The sequence below is a fragment of the Pipistrellus hanaki genome (genome assembly GCF_964339955.1).
Source record: "Pipistrellus hanaki genome assembly, chromosome: 6".
NCBI lineage: Eukaryota > Metazoa > Chordata > Mammalia > Chiroptera > Vespertilionidae > Pipistrellus > Pipistrellus hanaki.
In genome coordinates, this window is record NC_140508.1 from 24,949,206 (window position 1) to 24,969,311 (window position 20,106).

Genomic DNA, 20,106 nt, shown 5'->3' on the forward strand with positions numbered 1-20,106 from the left:
CGTGTGAGATATTTTTAGCTCTTAGCTACATCCTTGAGAATTACCAGGAGGATGCTACACTTTGCTCTCAAGTAAACATTTTAGCAATACGTGTTTTCACTACTAATATTTTTAGAAACGATTAAGGATTCTACTCCTAATGACAGGTGACAAAGAATTTGTCTGGGCTGAGCCTTTACCTACCTTGGAACCTCTCTCTTTCTTACTACTGGATACACACCCTATTTATTCAAAGAGACTTGGTCTTTTCCTCCTGTGCGTTAGCAGGGACTTTGACCCATTGTTCCCGACAATCTCTCTCCCCAGCAGCCTTGGGAACTACATTGGGTTTGGGGAAGGCTGGGCTCTCCCACTGCATATGTTTTCCCTAGGGACTCAAATCAGTAAACACAGATGTGTCTTTAAGACCACTCTGTTAGGACATAGCAATTATGGTTTAAGAGCACAACATGGTACACAGGAAGCTACAGTCATTACAATATTTTTAAAGCATCTGTGGGAATTTCAAGGAATAATCTCTAATAATAAAAGGGTGATATGCTAATTAGACCGGACATCCTTCCTGATGAAAATGGGGCCAGATGGAAGCTGCCGGCTGAAAGCTGGTGCTGGCAGCTGGGGGAAGGAAGGCCTACTCTTGCACAGATTTTTGTGCTTTGGGCCTCTAGAGTACGCATAATAAAAAATGTGAGAGAGAGAAACATCCATAGGTTGCTCCCATATGTGCTCTGACCCGGGATCAATCTGAACAGGAATCAAACCTGAAATTTTTTGGTGTATGAGACAATGTTCCAACCAACTGAGCCACCCAACTGAGGCAACATAATAAAAATTTGACTTAGCAAGTAAGAATAGCAGTAGTTAACTATCCACCCTCCATAAAAAGCCATATTGTTTAACACTTTATCATGGTTGTATTCTTTTAAAATGTTTTTGAATAGGTTGTAAATGCACATGCAAAAAAATTCTAGGGGAAGGGTAATAGTAAAAACACCCTTTTCCTAATCTCCTTCCAAATATACATGTGTGTGTTTATATGTATCATATTTCATATATTGCATACACATATATGCAATCATATACATGCACATATATGGAAATGAATCTTCATTGTTTTGCTACAAATATTTGCATTACTGTTTTGAATCTTCATTTTTTTTTAAAATATATTTTATTGATTTTGTACAGAGAGGAAGGGAGAGAGATACAGAGTTAGAAACATCAATGAGAGAAAGTCATCGACCAGCTGCCTCCTGCACACCCCCTACTGGGGACATGCCTGCAACCAGGTACATGCCCTTGACTGGAATCGAACCCGGGACCCTTCAGTCCCCAAGCCGATGCTCTATCCATTGAGCCAAACCGGTTTCGGCTGCATCTTCATTTTTTTCATTAAACATTTTATCTTGGAGAGCATGCATATCAAAACATATAATGTCTCCTTTTTTCATAAATGGCTGTATATTGTTCTATTACCTGAGTAAGCCAGAATTTATTTAGCCAATTCTGGGAATTGGTTTCTAATTAGCAAGGGAATGAGGGGGCTTTGTTTTATGCAGAGTATCAGATTAATTACTCATTGGTACTTAAGGGATGATTTTCGAGCTTCTGGGAATTCTATTTTTGGTTCCATCACAGACTCTTCCCATTCCTTTGCCCTTTCCTCTCCCTTTTATCTACAAAACCATCAGCAAATGCTGGTGATTTCAGCCTCACAATTTGTAGTGGGGGGGGGGGGGAAGAAAACCCTCTGAAAGAGTTCTACAGAAATCAATAAATTACTTTTTTTTGCATAAATAAATAAATTACTGCAAGTAAAAGAGCCCAGCTGTGTACTAGCTAAGGTGTGCTTGTTTCTCTGGCTTACATTTCCCAGGGTCTGTATTTGACTGGTATGGGGAGCTTCCATTTATTCTTGCTCGGAGCCTGCGGTGTGTTTTCTCTAGTCTGCACACCGCTTCAAGAGGCATCCTCCTAGAAGCCTTGGCATTTGCAAACAATGAGCAGCCTGAGGTAACAAAAATGGTCACTTCACAGGAGCCCAGAAAGTGCAGGATGGCAGCTGGTGGCTGGCCCAGATGACACGGGGAGCTCCGGTATCTGTGCTGACTGCCTGTGCAGTCTCCAGGCTGGAGATAAAGTCAAAGGACTCTTCAATGAAAAGCATACTAGCTGGCTCCAAGTGACATTTTCTAAAGCACCATGGCATTCGACTACACTCACCTGCCTCGGTTTACAAAGCTGCTCCTTCTATCTCGTTTCCCTCAACACATTGCAGATCTTGCGTTTTATGCGAAGTGAAGCCTGGACTGACACATTTTGGGGAAGATCATCCCCAGCCCACCAACAGATGGCTGGCACACCTGTTTCCCTGAGTCTTGGTTCCAAAAGCAAATCAGCCTTTCACTTGTTCAGGATTTCTGTCAGATTTTGTATCTCTCCTAGAGATTATGCTAAGAGATTAAACAAATGTCAGAAAACATAAATTACTGTAATTTTAAATGATATATTCATTTTAAATGACAACTGTTTTAGGTTGGGTCCTCATAAACAACCTGTGCTAGGGATTTTGGTACACATGCTGGACTGACAGCAGAGCTCTCAGGAGAAACCTGGATATGAGTGAAGGAAGCAGGATGGACAGGGAAGAAGTCAGGCATGAATATAGGGGCCAATGGAATCTTATAGCTTTGGTTTAATCTCACTCTCACTAGAAAATTCTGGAACATGAAGGGTTTACATAGCTTCTCCCTTTGGGTATATCCATGGATGACTGGATAAAGAAACTGTGATACACGCAGCAATACGTGAAGATTTTAATTTGCCCACATTCTTGCCAACATTTGCTATTACTCGTCTTTGAATTGTAGTTTTCGTAGGTTACACAAAACAGCACTTCATTGTGCTTTCGATTTGAATTTTAAAATGACTAATGATGTTGCACTTTTTTTTTCTTGGATTTCTTGTCTCAGAAAAACTGAGGGTCAGTTTGGTCAGCCAATGTTGGCCAATGAACCAACTTCAGTGGTATGTTTTGTGTATGGTCACAGAAACTGTAGGACTGTTGTGAAGAATAATTGTTTCATTGTCTTTATGTCTGTATTTGTTCTTATTGGATGTTTGTTAATGTAGATATAGAACATGAGGTCATTTACCCACTTCACACCAGCTCAGTTCATCCTCAGCTATATGAAATTCTTCTTTCTTTGACTAGAATTATCACCTCTTTTTCACAATCTTCTCAGATGCCTGTGAAGTCCTAGTCTTCTCCTCCGGTAGCAATTAGGAGCAGGTGTAGTGATTTCTCTGACAAGATCAGTGAGACTAAGGAGAAACTTCAGGGACATGGACCTCATCAGCTTGTCAACTGAGATTCCAGCATTCGGCCACATTTTTATTTTTGCAGCAATTCACACCTTGGGAAAAACAGGCCCATGGTAAGCTCAGTGAAGTGCTAGAAGATTCAAAAACAAAGCAACATCCCCAGGGTTTTGACAGAATCTGAATATTGGCTTCCCAACTCACCATAGAACAATTACATTTACACACATTCTCACACACACACATGCACACACACACAGAGTAAGCCCGCGATGTGCAAATAAAAATGTCAAAAAATTCACACTTTAAAACTTATCTCATCTGGGAAAAAGGTTTTTATAGAAGAAAAATCAGCAACTTTTGGTTAAAAAAAATAATCTCTCTCTATACAAGCTGAATCTGTTTAGGCATCTGTCTCCTCCTGTCAGATCTGCTTGAACTGAAGTTTCCAATGTGTCAAAGTCAAATCCAAATTCTTTCAGGGTCTGAGAGTGTGAAATGTACTGAACACCCAACTACAGTGAATTGAAGTAGAAATGAAAGGAAATTCATTTTGAAGATTCCCCCTTTTTTCTCTCCCCAACCTTTGATGTAAAAAAAAAAAAAAAAAAGCTCAAATTCCAGGGTGATGATAATGAAATTTCTATTCCAGGCTGATTCCTTATCCTATAATCCAACTGTGTCTTAATCCCTTCTGCTTTCTTCATACCCTCTGATGTAGACCTTCAGCCCTACCTACAGGGCTAACTATAGGGGAAGCCAGCTTTAGAAAGAGAAAAGCAAAGCAAAATGTTTCACATCAAAATAAAAACAAACAGGGGCATGGGTGGGAAGTGGGCTTGGAGTTGAAACTATATAAAGATTTTATTATGTACATCTTCAACTATACTCTAAATATCTATCTCATAAATGCTTAGGGGGGAAATGAGGTACAAATATAATAATTGTACAAAGTATTAAATATAAAATATTTGACTATAATATATAATATTTATATTCAAATTACAAAACATATTCACATTATAAACTAATGATACTATCTTGTGCTTTTTATCAATCATATTATAATTCAATTACACATCAATAATAAAATTTTTAAATGTATGCAATAACATGAAATAAAATAACTAAAAGAAGTATTTAAAATCAGCCTCAGAATGATGCATGTTAAAGCTGAATCTTAACAAATTATCCTGAGTTTATTATTTGAGATTTTTTTCTACCTTTTCTTTCCCCCCAATGTATATTCCTGATATAGACTAGAGTCTTTATGAAAAGAAAAATAGATGTTTTTAAAGTACAACTTGAAAGTGCAGTTTTAGTCCTTTCCTAAATATTAGCATTAACCAACATTTCTAAGGTTAACATTATCAGGGAAACTGAGGCAGTCAATTTAGAACAAAATAACTTGAAAGTTTTTTGAAAATTATAGTGCTTAAAGTAAACTTGGGCATTTATCATTAAGATTTACCATGGATAAAATTATGTAGAAGGCGCTGAGAATGAAAGACATGTGATTCCTGGACCTGCCCCCTAGGGAGCTTGCAGTCTATTTCACCAACTGAGAATTTATGATGCCAACTGAGTGGACAACTAATGTTAAAGTCAGTCAGTAGAAGGTGAGGCCCCTATCAGCTGCAATAGCCAAAAAACAGCTTTGTAGTAGACAGGAAGTTTGAGACTGTTAAAATATGGATTGAGAGAAAGCATTAGGGGTGGGAATTCAGGTGCATAAGAGGAAAGGTAGAAATTAATTTAGAAGATGTGAGAAGTTAGAAAAAGAATAGGCCTAAATTCAAACTCATTTTGCTAGAGACCGGAATCCAACTCTTTCTTTAGAACCAGGAGGAAATGGACATGCAAGAGGCCACCTCACCTGCAATTAGTGTCAGAACAGAAGTAGCCCTACTTATAATATAAACTTCATATTTGAAAGAGTTCCTCTGATTTTTAATTCTAACTTATGTCTTTTGACTGCTTTGCAGCAGGAATGGCAAATAGGTTTTACATCAACAGTTTATTATGTTTGAGTGGTAATAGCAAGTGTCGGTTTAGATCACTTCTCAAGAAGGATTCAGAGGCAGCATTTGAGCTTCAGCAAAACCGGCATGAGATCTGTGCTTGATTATCAATGTCTGTTGTGTGCACCGCATTGACTGTGTTGATTGTGAAATCCTGAGCAAGACACTGATAGCACAGTGAGAATTATAGCTACTGACTGTAGTTCTGAGATATGAAAAAATAGGTCAGTACTTTATTGTCAAAATAGGAGAAAGCAGTGTGATTGGAGTTCTGGGGAAGTAACCACTTCCTGTTTTATTACCCATGTCTGGAAAAAGAAAGAGGATGGTATTTCATACACATCACTTGACAGTCTACAAAACATATTTCTATTAATGATTTTATTTGCTCCTCATAAGGGTCAGTTATTAATGCCAGTACACCCATATCAAAAAAAGGAAATTGGGGTGTAGGTAGACAAAACTATCCATTCACAGTGCAGCTACAAAGAGGTCATAGAATAGAATGACTTCTTGAGGCTCTCATCTGCTTATTCATGTTTATTTCCTATTTTTTTCATCAAATTGTAGGTGCTTGGACTCTGGAGTTTGATTGCTCATCTTCAAATATTCTTCCCCATTAACAGACCTGTGGTCTTAGGAGAGCTATGTAATCTTGTATTACTGCTTCCTCATCTGGAAAGTGGAAATGACAGTAGTTCGGATCACATGAAAATGTGAGGATTCCATTGGTCAGTAGCCTGGCATACAGCGAGTGTACCAATTGAGTTAGCTTTTGTTATTATCTTGTTAATTTCTTGTGTTTGTAGTGATTTATTATGCTATTCAACAAATAACTTTTCCTTCATTTAAACAAAATTTCTGATTATCAAGAGAATACTAGTAAATAAATAACTGGTAAATGTTATTTCTGTCTGTGAGGGTGTTGCTGGAAAAGTGAACAATAAGTCTATTTCTATATGTATCTATATATATTACTGATTATGTCTGTCTGTAGAATTTTGACTAAATTCCGTGCCCAATAGCAGACAAGACTTTGTACTGGAGTGAGAGATAGCATCTTTGGGTGTTTGTCAGGAGGCAACTTCTATCTGAAACTTTGTTGGGAAGATTAGGCTCATCTTGGAATTAAGTTAATGTTTCTGAGAGTAGGAGGGTAGTGGTCTGTTGCAAAGCATAAACACAACTGTTTACATTTGTATCTATGCCCTCTGCAATATGACTCTGCATCTAATTTCCACCTCTTGAACCTGGCCTGGCTGTGTGAGCTGCTTTGATTAAAACAAAACCTGTGCAGAAGTGATAGCTAGCTAGTGCTGAGCCTAGAGCTCAGGAGATGTTACACAATTCTATTTGTACTGTAGGTGTTCCTGTAACCGTCATAAATAAGCTTGGGATAACTTGTTGAAGAATGAGAAAACACATTCTACATCGAGGAGACATGAATGATTCCACTTGTGACAGCTGAGAGATAAGATAGAGTTCATTCAAGATCAAGAAAGCCTCTATCTGACTTGCAGGTGACCTCAGACACATGAGGAACTTCCAGCAAGACCAGAAGAACCACCCAACTGGTCCCAGGCCAAACTTGCCAATCCATAGACTTCTATACTAAATGAATGGTTCTTGTTTTAAGACATTGAAATTTTGTTTATGCGCTGTTATGTAGCTGTAGCTTGGTTGAAGAGAGTGGTAACCTGATGAAGAAAGGATGGTATCCCTGCATTTCGTGGTCCTGTTCCCTTCCCTGTCCTTTCTCCCATCTCTTACCAGTTTCTGCTAGACCATGTTTCTCATAAAGAGCTTACACAGGTCTTGAGGTCTACTTCTGGAGAACTCAACCTAAAGCAGGTAATTTGGGGAGAACAAGAGAGACTGGTGTATAATTAATCTAAACTTGCATGGGGCCCTATATACTGGCATCATATTATTCCAGTAAGCCATACATAATGGAATTGTACTTATTACTCAAGTCATTTATTAGCTGATAACAAGAGTAGATGAGGGAAGCAACTTTATGTGCAGTTGGAAAATCACTTCTATTTATTTTTAACCGCATTTAATAAATACATATATTTAAAACATAGCATATAGTTCTCACTTTTTTTCACTGATTCACACTATTTTCAGCTTGTTCTCTACTTTGAACTTTACTAATTTTTTTTTAATGTCAAGAGGTATGGGAAGTTGTATAGGAAGATACCAAATTCATGATATGAAGATTACAAATATTAGTAATAATATTAAAACAAAAAAACATTATTAAACTCCCATAGCCCAAGGTAAAAACAAAACAAAACAAAAAAACAGAACAGTAACAATGAACATAAAAATTAGAATGAAAAAGGAAATTATATTATTTTTTAGAAGTCAAGAGGAATTGTTACTTAGCAAAATGAGATAGGACTCAACTTCTGCTAGAACCATCCCAATGAACAATTTCATTTAAATATACCCAGCAAACTCTTAAGAACATTATACTATAAATAAGATGTTTAAATTAGAGCTCATGAAAAGAGAGATAATAAAGAATTCAAGAAGAGATTTAATTGCAGCCTCTGTGCCTCTCCCACATCTCTCTTAGTACTTTGTATTTCAAGATATGAACAGGTAACAACAGAATTGAGGTCAAGAGTTTATTTCAGATTTTTTAAAAAAATTAGCTCCTGTATATGTGAATTCAAACCAAGATAAGGCTCAGCATTTACAAGGTGCCACTGTCAAACATTGTCATTATCTTATTTCACTGCTCTTACGTGAGACACAATGCTTGGTTCATTGACTTATTTGATGCTAGTTTCCTTTTGAGACAATAGACACTTCATATCTGTCTGCTTCCTTCACTACTGAAAATATGAGGATAATTCCCATTTTATTCTGTGAAAATCTAAGGAATGAATTCAAATATTTCTGGTATTATCCTTTAAGGTGGTAGATGAGGAATTCAGGGGAATTTGGCTCTCCATAAAGTAAAGTTGGCCAGATCAAGTGTAAGGGTTACTGGTTTCTGTTACAATACCTTCTATTTAATTAGAAAACAAATTTGTATTCCTCGGGTCTTACCTTATATTGAAAACTAGGTGAGATTCTGAAAGAGTACAATTAATAGATACCTGATGGTAGACTATCGATAGTTTAACAACTGTCACAAAGGGATAGGATACAGATGTCATCTTCTGTGCACACTTGATTGGCAGCAGTGGCCTGAAGTGTTGTGTTGAGTAGAATCTTAAGGTGGTATAGGCTATTTCAGTTTGAGGTACACTACTGACTAGTAACATGTGCTGTAGACAGGGAGAAGTGGTGGCTGGTGTGCAAACTGGGATTGGAAATGGCACTTTATCTGAGCCTTGAAGGATGTATGGGTTTTAGATGGGGAAAGAAGAGCATTCCAAATAAAGACAGTAACAAGGAAGAAAAATAAATTCCTGTGTGTGTGGCACAGTCAAGGGAACAATGTGAGCAGAACAGAGTGAGTGAATGAGTGAGACAAGTAGTTGTGAGGAGAAATTAGATGGTGGGGTCTAAACTCAGAAAAAGTTTAGATTTGATATTATAGTAACTAAAGAGCCTTTAAAAACTTTATATATTTTTAAATATATTTTATTGATTTTTTACAGAGAGGAAGGGAGAGGGATAGAGAGTTAGAAACATTGATGAGAGAGAAACATGGATCAGCTGCCTCTTGCACCCCCTCTCCCCCATGGGGATGTGCCTGCAACCAAGGTACATGCCCTTGACTGGAATCAAACCTGGGACCTTTCAGTCCACAGGCTGGCACTCTAACCACTGAGCCAAACCGGTTTCAGAAAACTTTATATTTTGATACCAACATGTTGGAAGGTGTGCCTCATGATAATGTGAAGAACACAAAGGGAAACAATAGATTTGGAGGCAGAAAGGACCACCTTGGAGCAATAACCAGGCTCAGGAGGCAAAGGATTGGTCTGAGAGATTTTGATGGAGATGTGAAGAGACTTAGTGATGTCCTGCCCATAGAGAATGGAGGAATTGGCTCTTAACAAATATCCAAGTAGCATACAAGAACCCTACATGTAATGGGAAAGCCAGACATAAAAGCAACCTTCCAGACCATGGATTGTTTTCTTTTCCATCTGATAAGGCTCCTTATTCAAGTTTTTATATCGAGAGATGAAAAACAAATCGGTGAATTTACCTCTGGACGTGCAGTTCTCAAATTGTGGTCCCTAGACCAGCAGCACCAGTATCATCTGGAAGCTGATGAGAAATGCAGATCCTCTGGCCCAGCCCCAAGACCATGAATCACAAACTTCACAAACTCTGGGAGAGGAGCCTAATGATCCTCTGTAACAAGCCTCCAGGTGACTGATGCATGCTCACATTTGAGAACCACTGCTGTGGCAAGGATTCAGCGGGCATCAGAATCAACTGGAAGGCTCTCTAAGCACACCCTCCTGGGACCACTGTGGAGGTTCTGACTCTGGGCTTTATTGTAGAAATGTTTGGCTCTCAAGTTCCCAGGTGATGCTACTGGTGCTAATAGTGCCAGTGGTCAGCAAACTCATTAGCCAACAGAGCCAAATATCAACAGTACATGATTGAAATTTCTTTTGAGAGCCAAATTTTTTAAACTTAAACTTCTTCTAATGCCACTTCTTCAAAATAGATTTGCCCAGGCCGTGATATTTTGTGGAAGAGCCACACTCAAGGGGTCAAAGAGTCGCATATGGCTCGTGAGCTGCAGTTTGCCGACCACTGGTCTAGGCTCCACACTTGGAGAAGTGAGGCTGAGAACGCCATTGAAGCCTTCTAATGGTGGCCCAGATTTTCTGAATGACTTCCTTTTTCTTCAAAATAGTGACTTTATTATCTCTTTTGTCTAGGAGGTTCATACAGAAAATTTTGAACATTTTTGGTGGTGATGGTGATGTAGTGGTTGTAAAGTTGAGAAAAGAAAATAGTCTGCTCTGTATGTAAACCCGCTATCCTTTAGAAATGGATGTTTTATGAGTAATTGAAGAAAAGGACATATCAAAGTGGGGGAAGCATCCATTGAGGAGATTTATATTCTCAAGGTTTGTCTTCCAAACTTGTAGAGGAAGGGAGCCAGCATGGTGGAGGGGGTGCGGGGTCTTTGTCAAGGATTATAAAATGGGAAGATGGGATGTTTTTCTGGATGCCTTCTTTTTTATTTTTTTGCTTGTGGTGTGCAAATGCATCAGAAGGATATGGGTATAATGTGTACTGGATTTAGTGAAGGTGATTTTGCTTTTAACTCAGTTACTCCTTAAACAGCCACATGGATGAAGTGGGTACATCCTAATTTAATAGGTTAGGAATCAGCCTTAGAGAAATTTTGTGACTTGCTCAAATTCCAGAAGCTAGTAAAGGTATACAGGAAAAGACTCCAGCTACCCCTGTAAAATACAGAGCACTTGCTCTTTCTACCACGTCATTCTATAGTACAAATGAGGGCCCATCCATGCCAGCCTGAACTCTTCTTAGTCGTCTATGATCCTAAGAATATTACTATTTGCCTCATACTCAGAACAGCAACCCAGGGATCAAAGTGAATCTTGCTGGGAAGTCTTTTAATTCTAGCTCTCATAGGGGACAGAAGCACAGTGGCGTTACCAAGTTTAAAATCCCAAGTATGAAAAATTAAAGCTCATCTCAGACTCAGTTTTCTCAGCTGCAAAATAGGAAGAATAACAGCTTACAGGATATTTCTGGGACACAAGAAAATATGTATTAATAGTTGACACTTTTATTCTTATGTTTATTTATTACTGTCATGAATAGCTTGTTTAGTCGAAAGTACTAGGCAGAATATAAACTACATATAAGCTTAAGAAATATTATTATATAACTTTAGGAAGAAAAAAAGAATTAGATGACCACAGTAGACTGAATGGCAGCCACCAAAAAGATGTGGCTACCTCCTAATCTCTGAACTTGTGAAGGTTTGCTTATTTATAACAGGTATTTGCAGAAGTAATTATGTTAAGGATCTGGAGATCATCCAAGATTATGTGGGTGAACCCTAAATCTAGTTTCAGGTGGATTTACAGAGACTGAGGAGAAGGCCACTTGAAGACAGAGGCAGGAATCTGAGTGATGTGGCCACAAACCAAGGAAGCCAAGGATTGCCAGGAGCCGGAAGCTGGAAGAAACTAGGAGGGATTCTCCGGTGGGGTGCCTAGAAGGAGTGTGGCTTTTGATTTTTGAGGTCAAGCCTCCAGAACTATGAGAAAATAAATTTCTGTTGGTACAAGCCATCCAGTTTGTGGTAATTTGTTACAGCAGCCACAGGAAACAAATATAGTGAGTGAAAGGAATTGAGAACATTTTGTTTCCTTCACAGAGAATTAGGAGCTGGCATCCAGACAGTTCCTTAAAGTCGGTGCAATCTGTCCTTGGCATATGTCCATCTTCGTAGGTATACTGATGGTAATGTTGTTGAGGTTTCATTTCAACTCTCTCCACACCTATTTTTTTTTCTAGCAGCATCTATATTCCAGACTTCTGTGAACTCTTTCTCTTCCAAAAATAAAAATAATAAAAAATAATAAATCATCCATGTCCCACTCTTTCAAGTAGAAGAAAAATTCTGAATAGGTCAGCAATAATGTATGCCATACCTACAGTTCTGATTTGGTTGGTTCTATAGAAGCAAAGCCTGTGATGGGAATTATTGCCTAAGTAATATATTGATAAAATGATCTCAGTAGAAAGGAAAGGGGGAAGTAGCTAAGGCAGGAGAATACAATAAGCAAAAGATATGGGTTAATGTGGTCTAATTTCAGAAATCCCACGTGGAACAAATGACACCAGAGCTTTTGGTTTTTTAATTAATAGGATTTGTGTTTTAGGGTAGTTTCAGGATCACAGCAAAATTGAACAGCAAATTCAGACTTCAAATATATATTAGAGGCCCATACACAGATTTGTGCACCAGTGGGGTCCCTGGGCCTGGCCTGTGCCCTCTCACAATCTGGGACCTTTCAGGGGATATCAGAGAGCCAATTTCGGCCAAATCCCCACAGGTCAGGCTGAGGGATCCCACCGGTGCAGGAATCTGTGCACAAGGCCTCTAGTATGCATATAAGATATTTGGTTAACCTCTTCCTGCCTTCTTCCATCCCCTTTTTTTTCTCTGAGCTTCATCAGTCTGGCCCATATTTCTATGCTTGTGGTTTCCATTCCTGCATTGAGCATCTTCCCCCTAGTGGTCAGTGCAAGTCATAGCTACCGGCCCATTGGCTGGTCAGACAATTACTTAGGCCACACATGTCAAACACAAGGCCCGCGGGCCAAATCCGGCCCGCCAGGCCTTGCAATGTGGCCCGCACCGCGCTGTCATCACTGCACTCTGCTGCGTTCCATCACAATGACGCGCAGTGACATAGGAGGCTTGTGATCTCGCCGGCTGCCTCGCCGGCCGCCGTACTTGCTATCTATTACGCATGCGCATAGACAACAAGTCACGCGAGATTCAGGAGGCGTGACCTATAGTCCGGCATTCGATGTGGTTGTGCTGGTGGCAGAGCAGAGGAGAGAGTGAGTGTGCGGGCATAAAAAATACACAGCAGAAGCTGCCAGTTCCTGGCATAAAGTGCAGGCATAAAAATCGCAACAGAATCTGCTATCTGTACCCAGCCAGGCATTTATTGACTGACTTTTTTTTTTCTCCACTCCATCTGCCAAATCAAGCTATCCCTGTGCAGTTTTCAACTATTTCCTTCTAACGCAGATTTCCAATAAACTACATCTTTTACTGCCAATATTGATCCCAAAATGTCCAGGAAAAGAAAAGTTGACGGTGAAGGCAGACAATTTAATGACAAATGGGAAAATGAATACATGTTTGTGCTTAGAGAGGGCAAACCAGTTGTGTTTGAGACAGTGTTATGAGACAGTGTCGGTGATGAAAGAGTACAATATACGTCGTCATTTTGACAGCAAACATAATGTTAAGTATGGCAAATATACTTTGGAAGAAAAGCATAAAATTGTTAAAGAACTAAAAGGCAAACTACAATCACAGCAGCAAATGTTTACAAAGGCTACAGCGAAAAATGATGCTGCAGTGAAAGCAAGCTTTATAGTGGCTGAAGAAATTGCCCGTACTTCAAGGTGTTTTTCAGAGGGTGCCTTTTTGAAGCAATGCATGATAAAAGTGTGTGAGCAAGTATGCCCAGACCAGATACAGAGTTTTCAAAATGTCAGTTTGTCAAGAAACACCATTGCAGATAGAGTTCAAGAACTCTCAGGAAATCTATCATCACAGCTGGCCGAACAGGCATGCAGTTATCTTGCTTTTTCACTTGCTATCGATGAAAGCACAGACAACACTGATACAGCACAGCTGTCCATCTTTATACGTGCTACGAAGACCGACCTCTCTGTCACTGAGGAACTTTTGGATGTAGCTGCCATGCATGGGACGACGACTGGTAGAGATAGATTTGAGGCTGTGGAGAAATCTATAAATAATTTTAAATTACCCTGGGAAAAGTTGGTGGGGCTAACTACCGATGGCACACCTTCAATGTGCGGAGAAAAGAAAGGCTTGGTTGGACTAATGAAGGAAAGAATGCAAAAAAGTCACTGCCACACACCCTTGATTACTTATCATTGCATTATCCACCAAGAGGCTATGTGTGGAAAAGTTCTGGACATGAATGACATAATGACCACAGTCATTAAAACTATTAACTTTATACAGGCACGTGGCCTGAATCATCACCAGTTCCAGCAGTTTTTACAGGAGGTGGGTGCAGAGCATGGAGACGTGCCATACCACACAGAAGTAAGATGGCTGAGCAAGAGCGCAGTCCTCAAAAGATTTTTTGAGCTCAGAGAACAAATTGCTCTTTTCATGGAAAGTAAAGGAAAGCCCTTGCCTGAACTGTCGGATCCCGCCTGGCTATGTGATTTTGCTATAATGTGTGACATATGCGAGCATCTCGCCCAACTGAATCTGAAGCTGCAGGGACGCAAACAAGTCATCACGAAGATGTCTGACATGATCACAGCATTCCAGCGTAAACTTCAACTATGGAAGTCCCAACTGGAACAGGACAATCTTGCCCACTTTCCCGTTTGTTTGAGTATCTCAACCACTATTTCTGGTACTTTTCCTTGCAGTCGGCTGGCTACCAAAGTTAGCCGTTTACTAAGTGAATTTGAGCGGCGCTTCTCTGACTTTAGAACAAAGCACTCAGGCTTTGACATCTTTGCCAATCCTTTTACAGTTGATGTCAACAATGTCCCCATCACCTTCAGATGGAGATAATCGAGCTTCAGTCTGACAGTGGCCTGAAATCAAGGTTTCAGGATGTTGAAATTGAGGACTTCTACCCTCTACTGCCCCCTGACTCAATGCCAGAGCTCCGACTTCATGCTGCCCGTATTCTATCCATGTTCGGGAGCACCTATCTTTGTGAACAGATGTTTTCAATAATGAATCTGAACAAAAACAAGCACAGATCACGCATTACCGATGACAACCTCCATGCTGTTTTGCGGGTTGCTACAGCCCAAGAAATAAAACTGAACATTGACTCATTGATCCGGGGAAAACGGTGTCAGACATCTAGCCAGAAAACAAAACAATGAGCATTTTAGGTACATTCCAATATTACTGTTTTGCTTGATACCAATATTACTGTTTTGCTTGATAGCATGTGAGTTGGTTAACAGCACTGTTAAGGAAAAGATTGTTCCACTCATTTTAAATTCACATTTCTGGTTAACATTGTCAGTTTATGACTGTTCAGTAAACCATTCGGCCCGTGATTTAGGCTGGATTTTAGATTTTGGCCCCTTCTCTGATTGAGTTCGACACCCCTAGCTTAGGCATATATATAAATCCTCATCCCAAGATTCCCCTCCCCCCATTGATTTTTAAAGAAGGGAGGTTGGAGGGGGGTTGGGGGGGTGGGAGAGAAAGAGAGAAAGAGAAACATCAATGTGAGAGATATACATAGATTGGTTGCCTCCTGCATGTGCCCTGACTGGGATTAGGGATCAAGCCTGCAACCCAGATACACACCCTTGCTCAGGAACAGAGAGTTCCCATATAACCCCTAACCCCAAACACATACAACTTTTTCTACTATTGACATCCTGTATCACAGTGGTATTTTTGTTAAAATCTATGCACCTATATCGACACTTATTATAACCCAGAGTCCATAGTTTATGTGAAGGTTCACTTCTGTTGTTGAACATTCTATGGGTTTTGAGAAATGTATAGTGATAGGTATTCACCATTGTACTATCATGCAGAATAGTTTCACTCCCTTAGAAATCATCTGTGCTATGCCTATTTATCTCCCATCTCCCTAATCGTTGGTAATCACTAGCACTTTTACTATATCCATAGTTTTGCCTTTTCCAGAATACCATGAAGTTGGAATCATTCATTATTTAGCCTTTCAGATGGACTTCTTTCACTTAGTAATATGCCTTTATATTTCCTCCATATATTTTCTTGGCTTGATGTCTTTTTATTTTTTAGTGCCGAATAATATTCCATTGCCTGGATGTACAGTTTATTTATCCATTCACCCACTGAAGGACATCTTGGTTGCTTTCAGGTTTTAGAAATTATGAATAAAGATGCTATAAACATCCATATGCAGGTTTTTCTGTAAACATAAGTTTTTAACTAATTTGGGTAAATACTAACGAGTGTGATTGCTGGATCATATGGTAAGAGCATGTTTAGATTCATAAGAAACTGCCTAACTATCTTGCAAAGTGGCTATCTCATTTTCCATTCTCACGAGCAATGAATGAGGTTTTTTTTTTGTTTTGTTTGTTTGTTTTGTTTTTTGCTTTACATCCTCACCAGTATTATGTGTATTAGCATTTTAGATCTTTGCCATTCTAACAGTTGTGTAGTCTCATTGTTGTTTTAATTTGCAATTTCCTAATGACAGATGATGCTGAACGTATTTCCTTCCTCCCTTCCTTCTTTCCTTCTTTCCTCCCTCTTTCCTTACCTCCTTCCTTCCTTCCTTCCTTTCTTCCTTTCTTGTCAATCCACACCCAAGAATATTTTTTTGCCAATGCTTTTTAAAGAGAGTAGAAGGGAGGGGGAGAGACACACAGAGAGAAACATCAATGTGAGAGAGACACATTGATTGCTTACCTCCTGCATGCATCCCAACCAGGACCAGGATAGTGCCTGCAACAAATGTATGTGGCCTTGACTAGAATAAAACCGGGGATCCTTCAGTCCATGGTCTGATGCTCTATCCATTGAGCCAAACTGGCTAGGTCTGAACATCTTTTCATATGCTTATTTGACATTTGTTTATTTTCTTTGGTGAAGTGAATGTTCAGGTCTTTTGCCCATTTTTAAAATCAGGTTGTTTACTTTCTTATTATTGACTTTTAAAAGTTATTTGCATATTTTTAATGATAGTCCTTTACCAGATGTGTCATTTGAAAATACTAGTATTTTTTCTCAGTCTCTGACTTTTCTTTTTCTTCTCTTGAAACTCTAGGGTTTTTTGCACTCAGAATTGAGAGGGCTGTGCTGTTATACCAACTCCTTTAGTGGGCTGCAGGTAGTCATTTCTCACAGGTAAGGTCAATTTTCTGAAGTTGGGTGTACCTCAGCAACCAATGCCAAAAGCATCTGGGGGGGGAGGGGGGGGAAGGAGATAGTGTATGGCCTCCAAACAAATCTTCAAAGAGATCTCAGTGGGGCCTGGAAACATTTACTGCCATGCTCTGCTGAGAGAAATAGTTCCATATTGTTTCAAGGTCACAGGAAGTCAGTGCTATGCCCATATTCTGCACCCCATCCCTTTTTATTTATGTAGACCTCTAGGGAAAACAGTCCACAGGCTGGATGATGGCCCAGGCAAAAATCTGTCTAAACAGGTTAAATGTTCGCTACCTGGTTCAATTAGATTGTGTCTCAGCAATCATTTGACATCTAGAGAAAAACCAGTTAGATCCAAAGTGTCAGATCTCAGCTGGCACCTGCCTTACATTATGGATGATTATGAGAATGAAGTCCCATTGCCCTTTGCCACTGAAAGGCAAACAAGGTGAACTCACCTCAAATAACTCTTTGCTTCCAGTCCCCATTAGGCCTAGTCCCCTTATAATCTGGTTTGGGGGAAAGTCCTGGAAGTTCTACTTCCTCCGCTTCCAGGTTATTCTTAAAATCAATTTGCATTACTTGAGTTCACTTGGAAGGGTCTCTGCATCTTATACCTGCAGGGAATACTAATGTAAAATGATAATGTAAAATAACCAGGAAAAGAAGCATTTGGATACAGTGTGAACAGATGGTGCAAGTTAGAACTTCTCAAATAATCAAATTTATTTAAATAAAAACATCGCCTGGCTGGCTGGCTCAATGGCGGTGTATCAACCTATAAACTAGGAGTGCATGGTTCAATTCTCAGTCAGGACACATGCCAGGGTTGCATTCCCCAGTGTGGTGTATGCAGGAGGCAGCAATCAATGATTCACTCTCATTATTGATGTTTCTATCCCTCTATCCTTTCCCCCTATCTCTCTGAAATCAATAAAAATATATATCTTTAAAAAGCACAAAAATAAATAAAAATATTAACATTTTAACTTCGAACACTATTTCATAGTTGAATCTTCCTTCAGATAACCCTAAGAGATTTGGTAGCCAAAGTTTAAAAATTATTCTTTCTAATGTGTCCATCAATTTATTTATGGCAAAAATGTTAATTGAGCACATATTTGCCAGGCATTGGCCACATACTTAGGCTTCAATAATCAGCAAACCTGGACATATTAGATACTCTCTGAGATCCTCTAGTTTAGGTAGGGAGATAAACAATCAAATAATAATCCAACTGAGAGATTAATTGCATGTTGAAACAAGAATTCTAAAGCAAAAGGAATCAGTTTGAAATTATGCTCTAAAAGATGGAATTGAGAGAAGCTGTTGAAACTTGAGTTGATATGAAGGGTACATAGGATATTCTAAATTTTAATTTGGATTATGAGAGTACCATTCTGTGGTATAGAGGACAGGTGGAGAAGAGCAGAGAAGTGGAGGTTAGCTAGCATGGTGTGAGATGGCTCTTGGTCTATAGTGGTGGCATTCATCATTAAAAGAGAGAAAAAAATCTCCGTAGCTTGGTGACCAATTAGCTTCTAGTATGAGAGGTAGGTGTTTGTAATTCCTAGATTTCTGGTTTGTTTGACAGGAAGGATGGTGACACCATTTCTTGAGATAGAAAACTCAGAAGGAAGACTAGCTTTTGTTGGTAGGCATTAGAAGTTTGCATGGATCATATATTTTAGTCTTTGTCATGTTAAGGGTTTCTGAGTGAGATTACAATCAGAGAGGTGATATTGGAGAGATTAAATGTTGTGACACATTTATGTACATATGTCATCTGAAACTAGGGATGAAAATGCATAGGGAGATAATAATAAGGACAATGTCTTTAGAAATACCAATGGTTAAGGATATCTTCATGGGGAGGCTCTCACAAATGAGACAGAAATGAAAATAAGAGAGTAAGAAGAAGCCCAGGAAATCCTGGTATGGAATTCAAAGGGATTGAGGTGTCATAAAGAAGGGAATGATTGAGTCCAATGCTGATGACAAGTGGAATAAGGTGAGCTCTAAAATGTGTTCACTGGATTTGGAGACCTGGAGGTAGACTGAGTGATGGTCAAAGAAGGCAGATTGAATTAGTTTGAGGAGTAGAACAACCAAATTTAAATGAATACAGAATTTCTTTGAAAAGTTCTAGTGTAAATGAGTTTCAGGTACCATTTAAATTAATAGCAAATAATTTTGACCATTGGTCTCAATTAAGCATTGTGGAGGGCTTAAACTATACGGTAGTAATATTGTACTAAAAAGAGCAATTTAGTTTTGGACATGAGACCTGTACCCCTGAGAAAGAAATAGAAAGAATTCATGAAGTGATGGAAGAAAATATTTACTGTCTTTACAACATTTCTGGTAGTTAGCACATTTGTATGATAAAAAAGATACATATTTAACATAAATAATTTTAGAAAATCTAGATAAGGAAACAAAGAGCTATCACCATCTACACAAATATAAACATATCTTGATGTATATTTTTAAATAATGTTCTCAGAGAATTTAAGTGATTTTCACAGTGCCACTCACCTATAAGTTGAAAAGCCAGCATTTAAACTTTATTCTTTCTAATTTTAAAACTTCCAACCATATGGCCTGATAGATGCATTCATAAATATAAGAATACCTGGTAGACAAATTGTATAAATTAGATGTTTCTAAGAGAGAGAAGAATTTTGGATGATGGATGTTAAATATGTTTTACAGCAACTGCAGTTTGAGCTGGGTCTTGAAAGACAAATAATATACAACTGTAAAAAAAAATAGGATCTCTTACCCTTTGAGACAGCAAGGATGGACCTGAAGAGTATTATGCTAAGCAAAATAAGCCAGTCAGAGAAAGATAAGTATCACATCATCTCATTCATATTCAGAAACTAATGAACAAAATAAACTGATGAACAAAATAGATCTGGAGACATAATAGCATGGAACAGACTGTTGAATCTCAGAGAGAAGGTGTAGGTGGGTGGGTGGATGGGTAGATGGGAAGAGATTAACCAAAAACTTGTATGCATATGTGCATGACCCAAACAATAGTGCGTAAAGGCCTGGGGGTGGGTCAGATGTGGGTTGGAGGGGGTCCATGGGGAAAGAAAGGGGACATCTGTAATATTTTCTACAATAAACAGTAAAGAAAATAAAACAGTA

At 38.9% G+C, this 20,106-nt stretch overlaps 1 long non-coding RNA gene across 1 annotated transcript in view; it reads right to left on the reverse strand.

Annotated features, from left to right (window-relative positions):
• The window catches only part of LOC311624517, a 184,147-nt gene extending 171,436 nt beyond the window's left edge, over positions 1–12,711 (reverse strand). Inside the window, exon 1 of the long non-coding RNA XR_014795332.1 lies at positions 12,624–12,711. This is a non-coding gene — a long non-coding RNA (uncharacterized lncRNA). The remainder of the gene's footprint in view (positions 1–12,623) is intronic.
• Between the last annotated feature and the right edge of the window lie 7,395 nt (positions 12,712–20,106).